Genomic DNA, 17,867 nt, shown 5'->3' with positions numbered 1-17,867 from the left:
GTGTAAGGTCATTTTAAGTATTTGGGGTTATTATTAACTAAAGATTAAGACTGGAGTTCTGTGTCTAGAGAATGTGAAGGCATATCTGGGAAGTATCTCGGCAGGATTTTAAACATAGGCAGTTGGACTTTAGTTCTTGGGGAAATAGGGTCAATCAGAAAGGATGGGAGAGGAAGGTTGCAGAAGGATTTGTTGATAGACAAAACAGGTTCAGTTGAGTATGGAAGGTCAAGTGTGTGGAAGGTGGAAAATAAAGAGAGACCAACCGGTCAGCACAGAAACAACAAAGGCACAATTATACATGGAGTGATATTGGAAGTTGAGGTAGCTGGTGTTGCAGAGGTGACAATAGAAGTTCACCAGTCAGGTGTTTTTCAATGGGTTATCAATCTGTATCTTTTGTAGTTTTACAAACACTGTAAATTGAAAGTTGTAAGAACAGGCACAGCCAGTATTTATAGTTGTAATTATCATTAAACACACCACATCTTCTGGCCTTTGGTATAAAGGTAGGCAGGGAGGCTTTACATAGCTGCCTTTAATCAAGGACAACTGACTAATTAATATCATTTGTTATCTATTCACAGGATCTCATGCTGTATCAAGTAAAGTGAGACTTATTAAAAGCCCATTTGACCCATGAGAAATGCAATGATCAATTAACCAGATCTGCATTCTAGAAACTAACCCAATTAGGAAAGTACAAATTAACCAGAAATCATGTTCTGCAACAGAGATCTGCCACTGCACACATTAACACTCCTATACCTAGCATCATTTTATATAAATCAATCTATGTATATAAGCTATCTTATGTATTTAGTTTTGTTTTTATTGTGTTCTTTATTTTAGTGTGTTTTTATATGATCAGATCCAGTATAACAATTATTTAAGACAAGAAAGATCAGTCAATCATATTCAAGATGAGGTAGTAAAATAGATAAGAGATTGGTCTTATTGGGAGAAGCCGGAGGGTGGTAGTTGATGGTTGCCTCTCTGACTGGAGGGCTGCGACTAGTGGAGTGCCGCAAGGTTCGGTGCTGGGTCCTTTGTTATTTGTCATCTCTATCAATGATCTGGATGACATTGTGGTAAACTGGATCAACAATTTTGCAGATGACACCAAGACTGGGGGTGTAGTTGACAGCAAGGAAGACTATCAGAGCTTGCAGCATGATCTGGACCAGCTAGAAAAATGGGCTGAAATATGGAGATGGAGTTTAATGCAGACAAGTTCAAAGTATTGCACCTCAGTAGGACCAACCAGGGTAGGTCTGATAGAGTCATGAGAAAATCTGCAGATGCTGGAAATCCAAAGCAATACACACAAGAAGTTGGATGAACTCAGCTGGCCAGACAGCATCTATGAAAGAGTAAACAGTACTCTGATGAAAGGTTTTGGCTCGAAATGTTGACTGTTCACTTTTCTGTAGATGCTGCCTCTCTACTGAGCTCCTCCTGCATTTTGTGTGAAGTCTTACACAGGACACTGAGGAGTGCTGTAGAACAAAGGGATCTGGGAGTACAGGTCCATAATTCAGTGAAAGTGGTGTCACAGGTAGATAGGGTAGTAAAAAAAGCTTTTAGCACATTGGCCTTCATAAATCATAGTACTGAGTACAGGAGATTAGATATAATGTTGTAGTTGTATAAGACATTGGTAAGGCCTAATTTAGAGTGTTCTATGTCGTTTTGGACACCAACCTACAGGAAAGATGTGAATAAGCTTGAAAGAGTACAGAGAAAATTTATAAGGATGTTGCCAGGGCTGGAGGACCTCAGCTGTAAGGAAATATTGAATAGGTTAGGACTTTATTCCTTGAAATGGACAAGATTGAAGGGAGATTTGATAGAAGTACACAAAATTATGAAGGGTATAGATTGAGATAAATGCAAGCAGGCTTTTTCTACTGAAGTTGTGTGAGTGGGTCTACAACAAGAAGACATGGGTTAAGGGTGAAAGGTGAAACGTTTAAGCAGAACATAAGGGGAAACTTCTTCACTCAGATGGCCGTGAAAGTGTGGAATGAGCTGCTTGTGCAAATGGTGCATGTGAGCTTGATCTCAAAGCTTAAAAGAAGTTTAGATATATACATAGGGGCTATGGAGGTTGATGGAAGTAGGCAGTTTAAATGGCTTAACATGGACTTGGTGGGCCAAAGGGCCTATTTCTGTGCTATATTTTTCTATGACTCTATTTCGTTCTTTACACTTCTGTACTGGAAAAGACATTAAACATTCATGAATGTTAACATGTCACAAACATGATAAAGGTTAACAGAAAGAGATACATACCTGTTAGCAACACTGTTGCAAACTACAGTTCTTTTCTTTCAAGAGGAACTATAAATGATTATCCCACCGTTTAACACAGGCACCTGGGCAAATCAGAGATAAGACAACACACAAAGCATTGGAGGAACTCAACAGGTCAAGCAGCATCCGTAGAGGGTACAGTCAACCTTTTGAGTCAGAACTCTTCACCTTGATGAGATGAACCACACAGCACCAAAGTTAACAACCTAGTGTTGAAACTTTTAGAGATACAGTTAAATATAAATGATAAGGACACAAAATAAAGACAGCAGATATAATATTGATCATGTAGGCTTGCTCTACCATTCAATAAAGGTTATGCCTAAAAGAATTACCTCACCTCCACTTTATAAACTACTGGTTTATGACAATGTGGCTCTAATCTAGTCTCTATGTTCAAAAAAATTGTTTTATGGCACAATTTGTAGAATGAACAGTTTACACCCTCCAAATAAGCACATTCCCCTATCACACTTTTCCTATTCACAATAACCTCAGGTGTAAGGATTTTCTGTAGTCTTTGACACCACTTGGCCATGATAAAGTCTGTGCAGTCAATCCAGGAATCTAACAGTTCTCAAGAGAAAATAACACAAAGCTCTCACATTTTTCCATTGTTTACAGACCTGGCAACAGTAAAAAGAGACAGATATCTTCTCAGTTTTGCTTCCTGGTACCACATTCAATTCCAGTCCAAAGATATTCTTTCTGTCTTCTTTTTCTTTTGTGCTAATGGTGGCTTACACCCATCAGGAAGGTGCATTGCTGCCACCTACTGTAGTGGAGTATAACAGGAGCCATGAGGGGATCAGATCTTACCTCCCAAACACGAGGAATCTGCAGATGCTGGAATTTCAAGCAACACACATAAAAGTTGCTGGTGAATGCAGCAGGCCAGGCTGCATCTCTAGGAAGAGCTACAGTCGACGTTTCGGGCTGAGACCCTTCGTCAGGACTAACTGAAAGAAGAGCTAGTAAGAGATTTGAAAGTGGGAGGGGAGGAGGAGATCCAAAATGATAGGAGAAGACAGGAGGGTGAGGGATGGAGCCAAGAGCTGGACAGTTGATTGGCAAAAGGGATATGAGAGGATCATGGGACAGAAGGCCTAGGGAGAAAGAAAAGAATGAGGGGGGAAAAACCCAGAGGATGGGCAAGGGGTATAGTGAGAGGGACAGAGGGAAAAAAAGGAGAGAGAGAAAAAGAATGTGTGTATATAAATAAATAATGGATGGGGTACGAGGGGGAGGTGGGGCATTAGCGGAAGTTTGAGAAGTCAATGTTCATGCCATCAGGTTGGAGGCTACCCAGACAGAATATAAGGTGTTGTTCCTCCAACCTGAGTGTGGCTTCATCTTTACAGTAGAGGAGGCCGTGGATAGACATATCAGAATGGGAACGGGACGTGAAATTCACCTGTGCTCTGTCCGCCAGAGAAAGCAGGATCTCCCAATGGCCACACATTTTAATTCCACATCCCATTCCCATTCTGATATGTCTATCCACAGTATCTACTGTAAAAATGAAGCCACACTCAGGTTGGAGGAACAACATCTTATATCCCGTCTGGGTAGCCTCCAACCTGATGGCATGAACATTGACTTCTCTAACTTCCGCTAATGCCCCACCACCCCCTCGTACCCCATCCGTTATTTATTTATATACACACATTCTTTTTCTCTCTCTCCTTTTTCTCCTTCTGTCCCTCTCACTATACCCCTTGCCCATCCTTTGGGTTTTCCCCCCCTCCCCCTTTTCTTTTTCCCTAAGCCTCCTGTCCCATGATCCTCTCATATCCCTTTTGCCAATCAACTGTCCAGCTCTTGGCTCCATCCCCCCCCCCCTTCTGTCTTCTCCTATCATTTTGGATCTACCCTCCCCCTCCCACTTTCAAATCTCTTACTAGCTCTTCCTTCAGTTAGTCCTGTCGAAGGGTCTCGGCCCGAAATGTCGACTGTACCTCTTCCTAGAGATGCTGTCTTACCTCCCAAACCTGCTTTAATTAAAACATTTGCTAGGGCACCATGCAACTTAGCCATCCCTGCCTCATGTACCACAATATCCCGCAAACTAGGCATGTCAGATCTATCTAATAATTGTCTAAACAGCTTCTCATGTTCAAATGAGTATCTGTGGCACACCATTGTCACATATTCCACTGTCTCTGGGACCTTACAAAAATCACACTACCCTTTTCCGTGCTTACCGACAAGTGTCAAAGTGGAGTCCAAACCTCAGTCTCACCAACCACACATCCTTCCTCCTATTCCTTCCCAAAAGGTGCCTCCCCTGGAGTAATGGAAACTAATTGCAATGCCATTTACCTGCCGCACTCCTTTCCCATAATTTCTGCAATTTCCCAATCCCAGCCAACTCAATAAAAGATTTCACTTTTTACTTTCCCACATTGACTATAATACCTACCTCAGATTTAGTAAGTGCTCGTTTTGCTGTAAGTTCTGGCTTTTCATTACCCAATACATCCACATGAGTAGGTACCCAACAGAACTGTATTTCTCTTCCCGCACTATTGTGAGTATATAGATTATAATACACTTCCATCAACAAATCAGGTCTCCTTGAAGTCTTCGATTCCAAACTCTGCAGTACCGAGGCAGAGCTCTTTCTGTCATTGGCAACATCTCCTTGTATACACATGATCAAGCAACTTCCTCTCAGGTAACAAGCCCTTCCTGTTCCATGACTATTCACTATCATAAATAAGCTTTAATGAAGCTGGTCAGCACATTAACCATTACCACACCAATGATTTTAACAATATTAATTGCAATGTGTTATTAAACTAAGTCAAATATGTAATACCATAAACACAAGAAATTCTGCAGATACTGGAAATCAAGACCAACACACACACAAATAATAGATAGATAGATATACTTTATCAATCCCGAGGGAAATTGGGTTTCGTTACAGCCGCATCAACCAAGAATAGAGCAGAAATATAGCAATACAAAAACCACAAACAATCAAACAACAAAATTGAAACTATGCCAGATGGAAATAAGTCCAGGACCAGCCTATTGGCTCAGGGTGTCTGACCCTCCACGGGAGGAGCTGCAAAGTTCGATGGCCACAGGCAGGAGCAACCTCCCATGATGCCCTGTGTTGTATCTCGGTGGAATATGGCCGGGGTCCAACAGCAAAAAGTTCAATATCCGGTCTACGAACATGTTCCTCGTTCGTAATATGACCTGGATTGTACCATCCGTTGTTAACCAGAACAGTAAACACCCAACTCCTTTATGCTTACCGCTCTCAGTGCACTTCCAGTCAGCTGGAACGGTCTGGAAGCTGTCCATGTGTATGCATGTGTAAGTGCATCTATAGAGAGGAATAAATAGTTGATGCTTTGGGCCAGAAGAAATCAGAACAAGAAGGGGTGGAGGAAAGATAGGTGGGTGGGGAAGAGGGGATGAGAAGCTGGGAAGTGATGAGTAGAAGAGGTAAAGGAAGAGCAAGGAATCAAATATGAGAGGAGAGTGGAACATGGTAGAAAGGAAAGGAGGAGGGAGGTAATTGGCAGAGGAGGAAAAGAGATGAGATAAGATGGAGACAGAATGGGGATTTGAAAAAGAGAGAAGGGAGGAAGGGGGCAAATTTACCATAAATTGGAGAAATGGATGGTCATGCCATCAGATTGGAGGCTACCCAGATGGAATATGAGGTATAGCTCCTCCAGCCTGAGAGGGGCCTCATTGTGACAGTAGAGAAGGGCAAGCAAAGACATGTCTGAATGGGAATGGGAAGTCAAATTGAAAAGGATGCCGTGATAGCATAGCAGTTAGTGCGAAGTTATTACAGCTCGGGGAGTTTGGGAGTTCAATTCCGGGGCTGTTCTGTAAGGAGCCCCTGTACGTCCTCCCTATGGAATGCATGGGTTTTCTCCAGCTCCTCTGGTTCCCTCCCACCATCCAGAGGCATACCAGGGAGATCAATTGGTCATTGTAAATTATCCGGTGATTAGGTTCGGGTTAATCGGGTTTATTGGTGATTGCTGGGGGGTGGGGGGCATGGATCAAAGGGCAGGAAGGGCTTGCTCCACACTGTATCATTAAATAAAAATAAATAAACATGTGGCAAGTTCTTGCTGTGTTCTGCATCATACTACAAACTTTGTTCCTGTAATAAACTCAAAGACTCATGATTTCCTAAGGGGGTAACTCATAATGTATAAAGTATCAGTTCAGGCATTTGTGATTCAGAAAGGGGACGTTTACTGAGCCCTGCTGGTACTTGATTAGGATATCCTTCACTTCCCAGTGATTGAGACCCAGGTGAATACTAGAACATCTATTCACCGGCTACAGACTGTACTTCAGAGAAATGCCTTACTCCTTGCAATCCATTTCCTTGTTGATTATAGCTCTGCCAATGTGTTCTCCCTGTTCATTTAATATTCACACCATGGTTTCATAATCACTGCCTCAGTCAGCTCTTGCACATCATAATAGGAACTCAAAAAGACAGCCAATTACCCTATAGAATTGGAGCACAAAATAACAATTAAGGTCAAATGCCATATAAGAAACACTTATTTGAATGAAGCTTCAGCTGCATTTTAATATTCTCTATCTCTTTCACATTAAATTATTGCAAAGTACATTTGCAAACTTATTACTATTTGGTGTAATGAAATTGATTATATGCTCTAATATTAATCACTCCAACCAAAACTAAATGAATCCTAACTTTATATAGGTTTATTAGACAGAATCATTGTATAGACTGCAGTCAAATAATTAGCAGTTCCTGAATATGTTAGATTTTTTTCTGATTTTACCTTATAAATTAATTGAATTGGGTTTATTAGATCACTGAGTTAAAAGTTAAGTTATAAAGCTTTGCCAAATAAGACCATGAGACAATGGAGAAGAATTAGGCCATTTGGCCTGTCGAGTCTGCATTCCCATTTGATATTGGCTGATCTATTTCCCGCTCAACCTCATTCTCCTGCCTTATCCCCATAACCTTTCACAGTCTGACTTATCAGGACTCTGTCAGCCTCTGTCTTAAATACACTCCATGACCTGGCCTCCTCAGCTGCCTGTGGCAACGAATCATCATGCCTGGGTTAAAAAATTCCTCCTCATCTCTCTATTTTGAGGCTGTGCCCTCTGTTCCTAGATACCCCCACTATAGGAAACATCTTCTCCTATCCACTCTAAATAGGTCTTTCAACATTTGACAGATTTCAATGAGATCCTCCCCTTATTGTTCTAAATTCCAGCAGTACAAGCCCAGAGCTATCAAATGCTTCTCAAATGATAAGCCTTTCAATCCTGGAAATATCTTTATGAGTCTTCTTTGAACCCCCGCCAATGTCAGCACATCAGCATTACATACGTATTTATATTCTAGAGTTCTCGAAATGAATGCTAACATTGCATTTGCCTTCTTCACCATGGACTCAACATGGAAGTTAATCTTTAGGGAATCCTGTACAAGGATTGCCAAGTCCCTTTGCACCTCAGATATTTGAATTTGCTCCCCATTTAGAAAATAGTCTACGCTTTTATTCCTTCTGCCAAATTGCATGAACATGCAATTCTGGATTCTGTATTCCAGCTGCTACTTCTTTGCCCATTCTCCTAATCTGTCCAAGTCCTTCTGGGGCCAGCCTGCTTCCTCAACATGACCTGCTCCTCCACCTGTCTTACTATCATCTGCAAAATTAGCCACAAAGCCATCCATTCCATCACCCAAATCATTGACATGCAGTGTAAAAAGAATCAGTCCCAACACCAAATCCTGTGAACACTGCCAGTCACTGGCAGCCAATCAGAGAAGGCTCCCTTTATTTCCACTCTTTGCCCTCTCCGATCAGCCAATGCTCTATTCATGCTAATATTTTTTTCCTGTAATACCATGGCCTCTTACCTTGTTAAGCAGCCTCAAATGTGGCACTTTGTCAAGGTCTTTTGAAAATCCAAATACACAACATCAATCGATTTGCTTTATCTATCCTTGTTATTTTCTCAAACAATTCCAACAGATTTCCAAATAGAAGAGACAAAGACACATTCTTTTTTTTGAGTCTGGTTACTATGATTTGAAATGTATTGACTGAAATGATGGTGGAAGTAGATACAGTAATAACTTTCAAAAGAGGAATCGATAAAACAAGTAACAGTGTCTCAGAGTTAAGGGTTAAGAAAAAGGAATCATTGGATTAAATTTTCAGAGTTCCAAAATGTGCATTCTTTGTTGCAAAATCTTATAATTTCAAGAACTAATTAGAAGTCAATAGGAAAAAACTGGATTCCATTTAAAAAATCAACAAACTAATCTGTATAAAATCTGAAGGGAGAAAATAGGCAAAAAAGATGATGACTGTGTCTACATGGGAAATATATTAATTAGAAGACAATCTTCTGTATTAGTGAATGTTCCATATGAGCTTAATTGACAAGCAAATTACGAAAGTAATGAGATTTTCTCCTGGAACAGTTGTGCACATTTTTTGACAGATGTAGAAATTGAAAACAATAAAAAATAAAACTCGGGTTATGTAATCTTTTCCCAAGTCCCTAAATTTAAGAAACAGAATACTGGCCAGCAGGTGATAACAATTTTGTTCATGCTAACATGTGCGTAAATGAATTAAAATTGCATTTCCCCTCCTCTTGCCTCTATATTGACCAGAATTGAAATTTAGCAGATTAATTAGCCTAGAGAGAACAACATGTTATCTTCCCAATGAACAATTGTTTTAAAATAATGCATTTATTTTTCAAGATGGCCATCAGTAGTAAGTCAAGTATTTATTGGTTTGCTTTTATGTGAGTTATCTCTATCTTTGTGCCTGTAACAAAGCTGCAAGCAAGCTTTTTTTTATCATGCCTGCTTCTGTTGACCCTTTCTGAATTGCTATAAGAAAGTGGCATTGAGCTATCTTCTTCTTCCACTGCCATTTTTCTAGCGAAGATACTCCTACTATCTCAATGGGTAAGGGGTTGCACGATTTAACCAGCAAGGATGAGCGGACACGGAGATTCTGCAGATGCTGGAAATCTTGAGGAACACACACAAAGTGCTGTAGGAACTCAATAAGTAAGGCAGTACTTATGGAGAGAAATAAACAGCCAAAGTTTTGGGCTGAGACCCTTCATCCCAAAGGGTTCCTGATGAAGGGTTCTGATGAACGGCTTGATGTACAAGTCCCCTCCTTTCACAGCTGGGGTTGGGACCATCCATGGTGGGGTTATTTTATGACATGCTGAGTTTATTGTCATATCCACAAGTACAGAAAGTTTTGAGCACAATGGGAAATTTGGTTGCAGAAGTATCACAAATACAGTTGAAGTCAGAAGTTTACATACACCTTAGCCAAATACATTTAAACTCAGTTTTTCACTATTCCTGACATTTAATCCCAGAAAACATTCCCTGTCATAGGTCAGTTAGGATCACTACTTTATTTTAAGAATGTGAAATGTCAGAATAATAGTAGAAAGAATGATTTATTTCAGCTTTTATTTCTTTCATCACTTTCCCAGTGCGTCAGAAGTTTACATACACTTTGATAGTATGTGGTAGCATTGCCTTTAAATTGTTTAACTTGGGTCAAACATTTTGGGTAGCCTTCCACAAGCCTCTCACAGTAAGTTGCTGGAGTTGTGTTCTATTCATCTAGACAGAACTGGTGTAACTGAGTCAGGTTTGTAGGCCTCCTTGCTTGCGCATGCTTTTTCAGTTCTGCCCACAAATTTTCTATCGGATCGAGGTCAGAAAATAACATCAATTCTGGTTCATCCTTGGGAGCAATTTCCGAGTGCCTGAAGGTACCACGTTCATCTGTACAAACAATAGTACGCAAGTATAAACACCATGGGACCATGCAGCCATCATACCGCTCAGGAAGGAGACGCATTCTGTCTCCTAGAGGTGAATGTACTTTGGCGCGAAAAGTGCAAAATCAATCCCAGAACAACAGCAAAGGACGTTGTGCAGATGCTGGAGGAAACAGGTACAGAAGTATCTATATCCACAGTAAAACGAGTCCTATATCAACATAACCTGAAAGGCTGCTCAGCAAGGAAGAAGCCACTGCTCCAAAACCGCCATAAAAAAGCCAGACTACAGTTTGCAAGTGCACATGGGGACAAAGATCTTACTTTTTGGAGAAATGTCCTCTGGTCTGATGAAACAAAAATTGAACTGTTTGGCCATAATGGCCATCATTAGATTTGGAGGAAAAAGGATGAGGCTTGAAAGCCAAAGAAAACCATCCCAACTGTGAAGCATGGGGGTGGCAGCATCATGTTGTGGGGGTGCTTTGTGCAGGAGGGACTGGTGCACTTCACAAAATAGATGGCATCATGAGGAAGGAAAATTTTGTGGATATATTGAAGCAACTTCTGAAAACATCAGCCAGGAAGTTAAAGCTCAGTTGTAAATGTGTCTTCCAAATGAACCATGGCCCCAAGCATACCTCCAAAGTTGTGGCAAAATTGCTTAAGGACAACAAAGTCAAGGTATTGGAGTGGCCATCACAAAGCTCTGGCCTCAATCTGATAGACAATTTGTGGGCAGAACTGAAAAAGCATATGCAAGCAAGGAGACCTACAAACCTGACTCAGTTACACTAGTTCTGTCTGGAGGAATGGAACAAAATTCCAGCAACTTACTGTGAGAAGCTTGTGGAAGGCTACCCAAAATGTTTGACCCAAATTAAACAATTTAAAGGCAATGCTACCAAATACTAACAAAGTGTATGTAAATTTCTGACCCACTGGGAAAGTGATGAAAGAAATAAAAGCTGAAATAAATCATTCTTTCTACTATTATTCTGACATTTCACATTCTTAAAATAAAGTAGTGATCCTAACTGACCTAAGACAGGGAATGTTTTCTAGGATTAAATGTCAGCAATAGTGAAAAACTGAGTTTAAATGTATTTGGTCAAGGTGTATGTAAACTTCTGACTTCAACTGTATATAGACAACTTAAGTAATAAAAAATTATATATAAAGCATACATAAATTATACAAGACAGTGAAGAGAAAGAGGAGAAAAGACTGTGCAAAATTAATTTTATTAGGGAAAAATCTCTGGGAAAGATCTTTGGCTATCCAATTGATCTATGCCTCTTATCATCTTGTACACCTCTGCCAAGTCACCTCTCATCCTCCTTTCCTGCAAGGAGAAAAGCCCTAGCTCACTCAACCTCTCATAAGACATGCTCTCTAGTTCAGGCAGTATCCTTGTATATCTTCTCTGCACCTTCTCTAAAACTTCTACATCTTTTCTACAATATGGTGCCCAGAACTGAGTACGATATTCCAAAAGTGGTCTAACCAGGATTTTATAGAGCTGTAATATTACCTTAACAGCTTGCTCTCTGTATTGCAATCCCCTGGCCTGCATATCTAGACAGCTAGGACACAACATCCATAGTCAACCCTGACTGATGGAGACCTCATTACCTTGCGGCACTCAAACTCAAATCCCTGACGAATGAAGTCTAACCCACTATACTACCCTATCAACCTGCATGGAAACTTTGAGGAACCTATGGACGTGGACTCGAAGATCCCCTTGTTCCTCCACAGTGCTAAGAATTCTGGCATTAACACTGTATTTTGCCTTCAAATGCAACCTTCCAAGGTGAATTGTTTTACATGTCTTTGCATTGAACTCTATGTTCGACTTCTCAGCCCAGGTCTGCATCCTGTCAATGTTCTATGGTCATCTATGACAACCTTCTACACTATCCACAACTCCACACCTATGTGTCATCTGCAAATTTACTTACCCACCCTTCCTCTTCCTCATGCAAGTCATTTATAAAAATCCCAAACAGCAGAGGTTCCAGAAAAGATCCTGGTGCAACAGCACCGGTCACTGACCTCCAGGCAGATTACAATCCATCTACAACTACCCTCTACCTTCTATGGGGCAAGCCAATTCTAGATCCACACAGCCAAATTTCCCTGGATCCCATGCCTCCTGAATTAATGAATGATTTTACCTGGGGCAAACTTAATAAATGCCTTACTAAAATCCATATACGCCACATCACTGCTCTACGTTTATCAATGTGCTTCATCACATCCGCAAAGAATTCAGTGTTGCTTGTGAGGCATGACCTGGCACTCACAAAACCATGCTGACTCTCTCTCACCAGATTACAAAAGACAAAAATTCAGATTAATTGATGTTTCATGTGTACATGGAAACATACAGTAACAATACAATGGTGAATCTGTGGAATTTGGTACCACAGAAAGCTGTGTAAAAATTTGGAGGACTTATATATTATATTAGATATGCCATATTAGCACAGTGATTAGTGCAATGTTTACAACTTGAGGCATTAGAGTTCAGAGTTGAATTCTGGCATCCTCTGTTAGGAGTTTGTACATACTTGAAGTGAACACAAGTGTTACCTCTGGATGCTCTGGTTGCCTCTCATAATCCAAAGACACACTGGTTTTTGTAAATTATCCTGTGATTAGGCGAGGGTTAAATAGGGGGGTTGCTGGGTGGTGTGGCTCATTGGGTCAGAAGGGCCTGTTCTGTGTTTTTACTCCATTATTTTTGACAGTATGGAAGCTAAATTAATAGAATGAACAGTAAGAGAGTCATTCTGTACTACAACGTAGAAACAGGACCTCTATTCCCATCTAGTCCATGCTGAACTCCAATCCTGCCTATCCCATCAGCCCGCAACTGAACAATAGCTCTCCATACCCCACTCACCCATCTACTCATCTAAACTATGGATTTAAATTAAGTTAAGTGAAACTGGTGTTCCACTGAATATTTTCCATATTTCTTTATCATATTTGAAGCAAGGGATTAAACAGATTGGATAAATTGCTATCCCAGATGGCTGGCATCTTGAGCATGTTGGACAACTCAACCTATTAGCATCGATATTGCTAAATTTGCTTTTCAGTATGACTCCAGGTTACTGCAGCAGAACGGAGAATTGGATGATAACGCATCAGTTTTCTGATTCTTTGGATCCCACTGTGAAAAGAATCACACTGAGGCAGCAAACCTCATCTTAACATTTGTTTTTGGATCAACATCAAGTCAGCAGATGTTTCTATGGTCCAAGTCTATATTGGATGAATTGCCCAGAGTTAATTGGTTCAATCATTTCTCGACTACTCATTCTGGGATCTCGGAAACATCTGTTGGTGTTTTATTAAAATCAGAAGATAATCACAGATGACCAGAGCCATTTTAAGCAACTGAATTATGCACTACTGGATAACTTAAGGAATATTTAAGGCAAAGGTTGACAGATTCTTAATTAGTCAGGACATGAAGGGATATGGTCAGAAGGCAGGAGATTGGGGCTGAGAGGCATGATGAAATGATGGCACAAACTCAATGGGTCAAATGGCCTAATTCTGTTCCTATATTTAATGGTCTTATGGTCTTATGGAATATCCCAGGGAGATCTCTTCGAATAAGTATATTATAGTCAGTACCAAATCTCCAAATTCTTCTGGAGCTCCATCTCAAATGGACAATCGTTTACTTGGAAACTATGTCCCCTGATTCTAGAATCACCCATTAATCTATTCATCTTTTATTTCATCAAGTCATTTAGAATTACCACTCTTTCATCTTCCTTACGTCTGAACCAGAAAACAGTAAAAGTGCTCAGCAGTCCGAGGCTTCTGGTTGCACGGTTCTCAGCGGAGCATTGTTGTGCTTCCCTGTATAACATCACACTGTGTCAGCTTCAGCACATTCAATTGCTCTGTTGCAAGACGTTACAGCTGCCAGCACTTAGATATGAGTTTGTCAACCAGCTGTTTTAAGCACCTCTCTTCCAGCGAGTAGAGAGCACGGTTGCATAATGAGTGGATGCAGCACTGATGAGCAGGAGTGTGAGAGATGAACCAGAGAGGCAGAGTAATATTGATGGGCTGGTGAAAGATAGCTCCTTTTCTAACTGCAAATGAGATGAACATTTATTAACCTAAGATCAATTAATCAATCAATCTATCTCATGTTCTCAATATTTATTTATTTATTCATTCATTCATTCGTTCTTTTTTGTATTTTCAGTTTGTTGTGTTCTGCCCTCTAGTTGAACACTCTAGTTGGAAGATCATTAATTGATTCTGTTATGGTTATTACTCTATAGATTGATTGAATCTCAAGAGTTGTATATGGTGACATATGTGTACTTTCATATTAAAATTAACTTTGAAAGTTTTGAACTTTATCTATCTGCCCACCTGTTTATTTATTTCGAGATAAAGCATTGTAACAGGCCCTTCCCGCTCAACAAGCCCACCCCACCCAATTACACCCATATGTTCAATTCTACACCTAACCTGTACATGTTTGTTATGTGGGAGGAAACCCATGCATTCATGGTGAGAACGTACAAATTCCTTACAGACAAATGGCACAGTTGTAGCAAGACCTCTCCACTTCTGGACCCCACTCAAGGAATTTCTAACCTTTTAATTCCATATTTCTCTCAAAATTATCACCATTTCTGCCATCCCCAAGCAATACAGATGCCAAGTTTATTGACATAAAATGATTTATCACTTGTGAGGCAAATTGAGACATTTCTGAAAGACAAGCCAAAAAAGCATGTAATTCTTCTGTCAGTCATCCTTTATGTCAGCCTCTCCGAAGCAAAGGCAACTGTTTCTCCCATTCCTCACTGGATGGTATGTTTTAGACATACATTAGAATATGAATGTAATATGTACAACACTATTTGACTGCATTATGTAGAATCTTTCTCATCCAATCAATCAAGTTTGATTTGACAACGCATCATCACGTGAGTGCCATCTCTGCAAACGACAATAACAGTAATTTGGTTACAGTGAGGACCATAAGTTGAAGGTATAGTAGTGTAGTGATAAAGTTATTAAGTGATACGGACGGCACAATAACAGAGTGGTAAAAGCGGTAAGATCGGTGTAGGACTCCCACCACTGTCTGTTTGTACATACTTCTTGTAACTGGGTGCATTTCCTCTGAATAATCTGGTTTCCTCCCACATTCCAAAAGATGTAGAGTTAGGGTTAGTGAGTTGTGAGCATGCTATTTTGGCGCTGGATGTATGGCGACACTTGTGGGCTGTTCAGTACAATCCTTGCTGATTTGATTTGACAGAAATGACATATTTTGCTACATGTCTTAATGTACACGTGACAAATAAAACTAATCTTTATAAAGCTAATTCAAGATTCAAGATACAAAAAACTTTATTGTCATTCTAACCGTACATCAGTTCTGCAGGGCAGAATGAGACAGCATTTCCCAGGAGCAGTGCAATCATAACATAACAAACGCAACACTAAATAATAAACATAATAATAAATAGTAAAACACAACAGCCACATGTCAGTTGAAATCAAGTTATAAGTGTCCAGTGCAAGTTAAAAGTGTCCAAAGCAGAGTCAGGTAGAGCAGCTATTTAGCAGTCTGACTCCCTGTGGGAGGAAGCTGTTTAGTAGCCTTGTGGTTTTAGTTTTGACGCTCCTGTAACGTTTGCCTGATGGCAGAAGAACAAACAGTTCATGGAGAGGGTGTGAGGGGTCTTTAATGATGTACCATGTCTTCTGGAGGCATCAACTCTGAAAGAGGTCTTGGACAGAAGGTAGGGAGACCCCAATAACCTTCTCTGCTCCCCTAACCACCCTCTGCAAGGTTTTTTTTGTCAACAGCACTGCAGCTGGAGTACCAGGTTGTGATGCAAAAGGTCAGCACGCTCTCAACCACGCCTCTGTAGAATGTAGTTAAGATGTTAGTGGGGAGTGATGCTGGTTTAAGCTTCCTCAGAAAGTGCAATCTCTCTCTTTCACAGCATGGGTTCAGGTCCTTTGGCCTCAATCATCCACACCAATCAAGATATCTATATGAGCTAGTCCTATTTGTCTGTCTGTGGCCCTTATCCTTCTAGGCTAGGGATTCCAAACCTGATTTCTGCGGATCCCTTGTTTAATGGTATTGGCCTATGCATATAAAAGGTTGGGAACCACTGCTCATGACCTTTTCTAAAGTATTGAATTTGCTGGAAATTTGAAATGGAAATGGAAAACGGTGGAAATACTCAGCAGGTCAGGTAGCATCTGTAGAGAGTTACTGTTTCAGATTAATGACTTCTGCCCAGAACTGGGAAAAGTAAGTACAGAGAAAGGAGAGAGAAGGCAGTGTGAAAGGGAACAAAATAGACAAATGTTACTCCTGTTGTAGAGAACTTCTACAAGACAACCATTCCAGCACGAGAAATGACAATGTATTAAACACTTAGAATTATAATTGGAAGAAAACACCAGTTGTTGGAAATCAGAAATACAAACAGAAAATGCTGGAAATTCAGCAATTTTAGGCAACATCCATTCCCCATCCTTTCTATTTGTAGCAGATTGGTTAATTCTGCTCTAAGTTCATCAATGCACAAAGGGCAGGAGGGACACAGCAGTTTCTGCAATAGTTAGTGCAACAAATGTTCAGTTGACATTTTGGGTCAAGATCCTTCAATGGACTCTTCAAATACCCCAATTTAAGATAAACTGTTACCCCTCCTCTCTCCTTCCAATCCAATTAGGTCCTCCAACACACAATCACACACACACACAACCCAACCTTCTACCCATCTAGACAAAGGGTCTTCACTCAAAACATATTCCGTGATCCTCCAGAGATTTGTGTGTTGCTCCAGATCCCAAACCCTGCAGTCTCTTGTCTCCATTCTGCTCAAGAGTTACTCATTCATAATATTAACTTGTTGGTTCTCTCTCTGTAAATGCTGTCAGACATTTCCAGCAGTCTTTCTTTAGTTTTGGATTCCTACAGCATGGAAACATTTCTTTCTGTCCAGCAACCATCAAGCACCCTCTAACACTTACCCAGTTTTATTCCCCAATCAACTTCCTCCAGATGATATACTCACCTATACACATGGGGCAATTTACAGTGGCCAATGCAGCCAACCCAAATTTTTATGGGATGTGGGATCGAAGTTCCTGTGCGCACACCTGAACTAGAGGAATCAGGAGTGAGGAAATCCAGTTCAAGTGAAGGCTTGGAACTTCAAGAAAACACAGGCACAGGAAACAAGCAGCAATCTCTACACACCCAGTTTTCAACTTGCAGCTCAGGACCGAAGATTGATTGCAGAATGCGCTAATTACTAATCAGAGAGTTATACACTATGGAAATCCACTTCTTTACTCAGTGGGTGCTGCATGTTGGTCACAGAAGTGGTAGATGTAGGTTCAATCGTAACACTTAAGAGAAGCTTAGATAGGTGCATGTATGAGCATGGTTTGAAGGGATATTGTCCAGGTGCAGGTAGGTGGGTCTAGGCAGGAGAACAGGTTAGCATGGACTAAGGTCCAAAGGGGCTGTTTCTGTGCTATATTTGTCTATCCCTTCAGTCCAAATGGCCCTTTCCAGCAATGAAATCCAGCAATCCTAAGCAGAGATGGAGAAGAGATTGAGGGGGAAGAATCAAAGGGTGGTATTAATTGGCTATAGATCAGGAGATCACTTAGTCATGTTCACCATTCAACACGATTGTGGCTGATCATTCAAA

The sequence above is a fragment of the Mobula birostris genome, chromosome 5, assembly GCF_030028105.1.
Source record: "Mobula birostris isolate sMobBir1 chromosome 5, sMobBir1.hap1, whole genome shotgun sequence".
NCBI lineage: Eukaryota > Metazoa > Chordata > Chondrichthyes > Myliobatiformes > Myliobatidae > Mobula > Mobula birostris.
The sequence above is the reverse complement of the archived record's forward strand: the minus strand, read 5'-3'. Positions refer to the sequence as shown.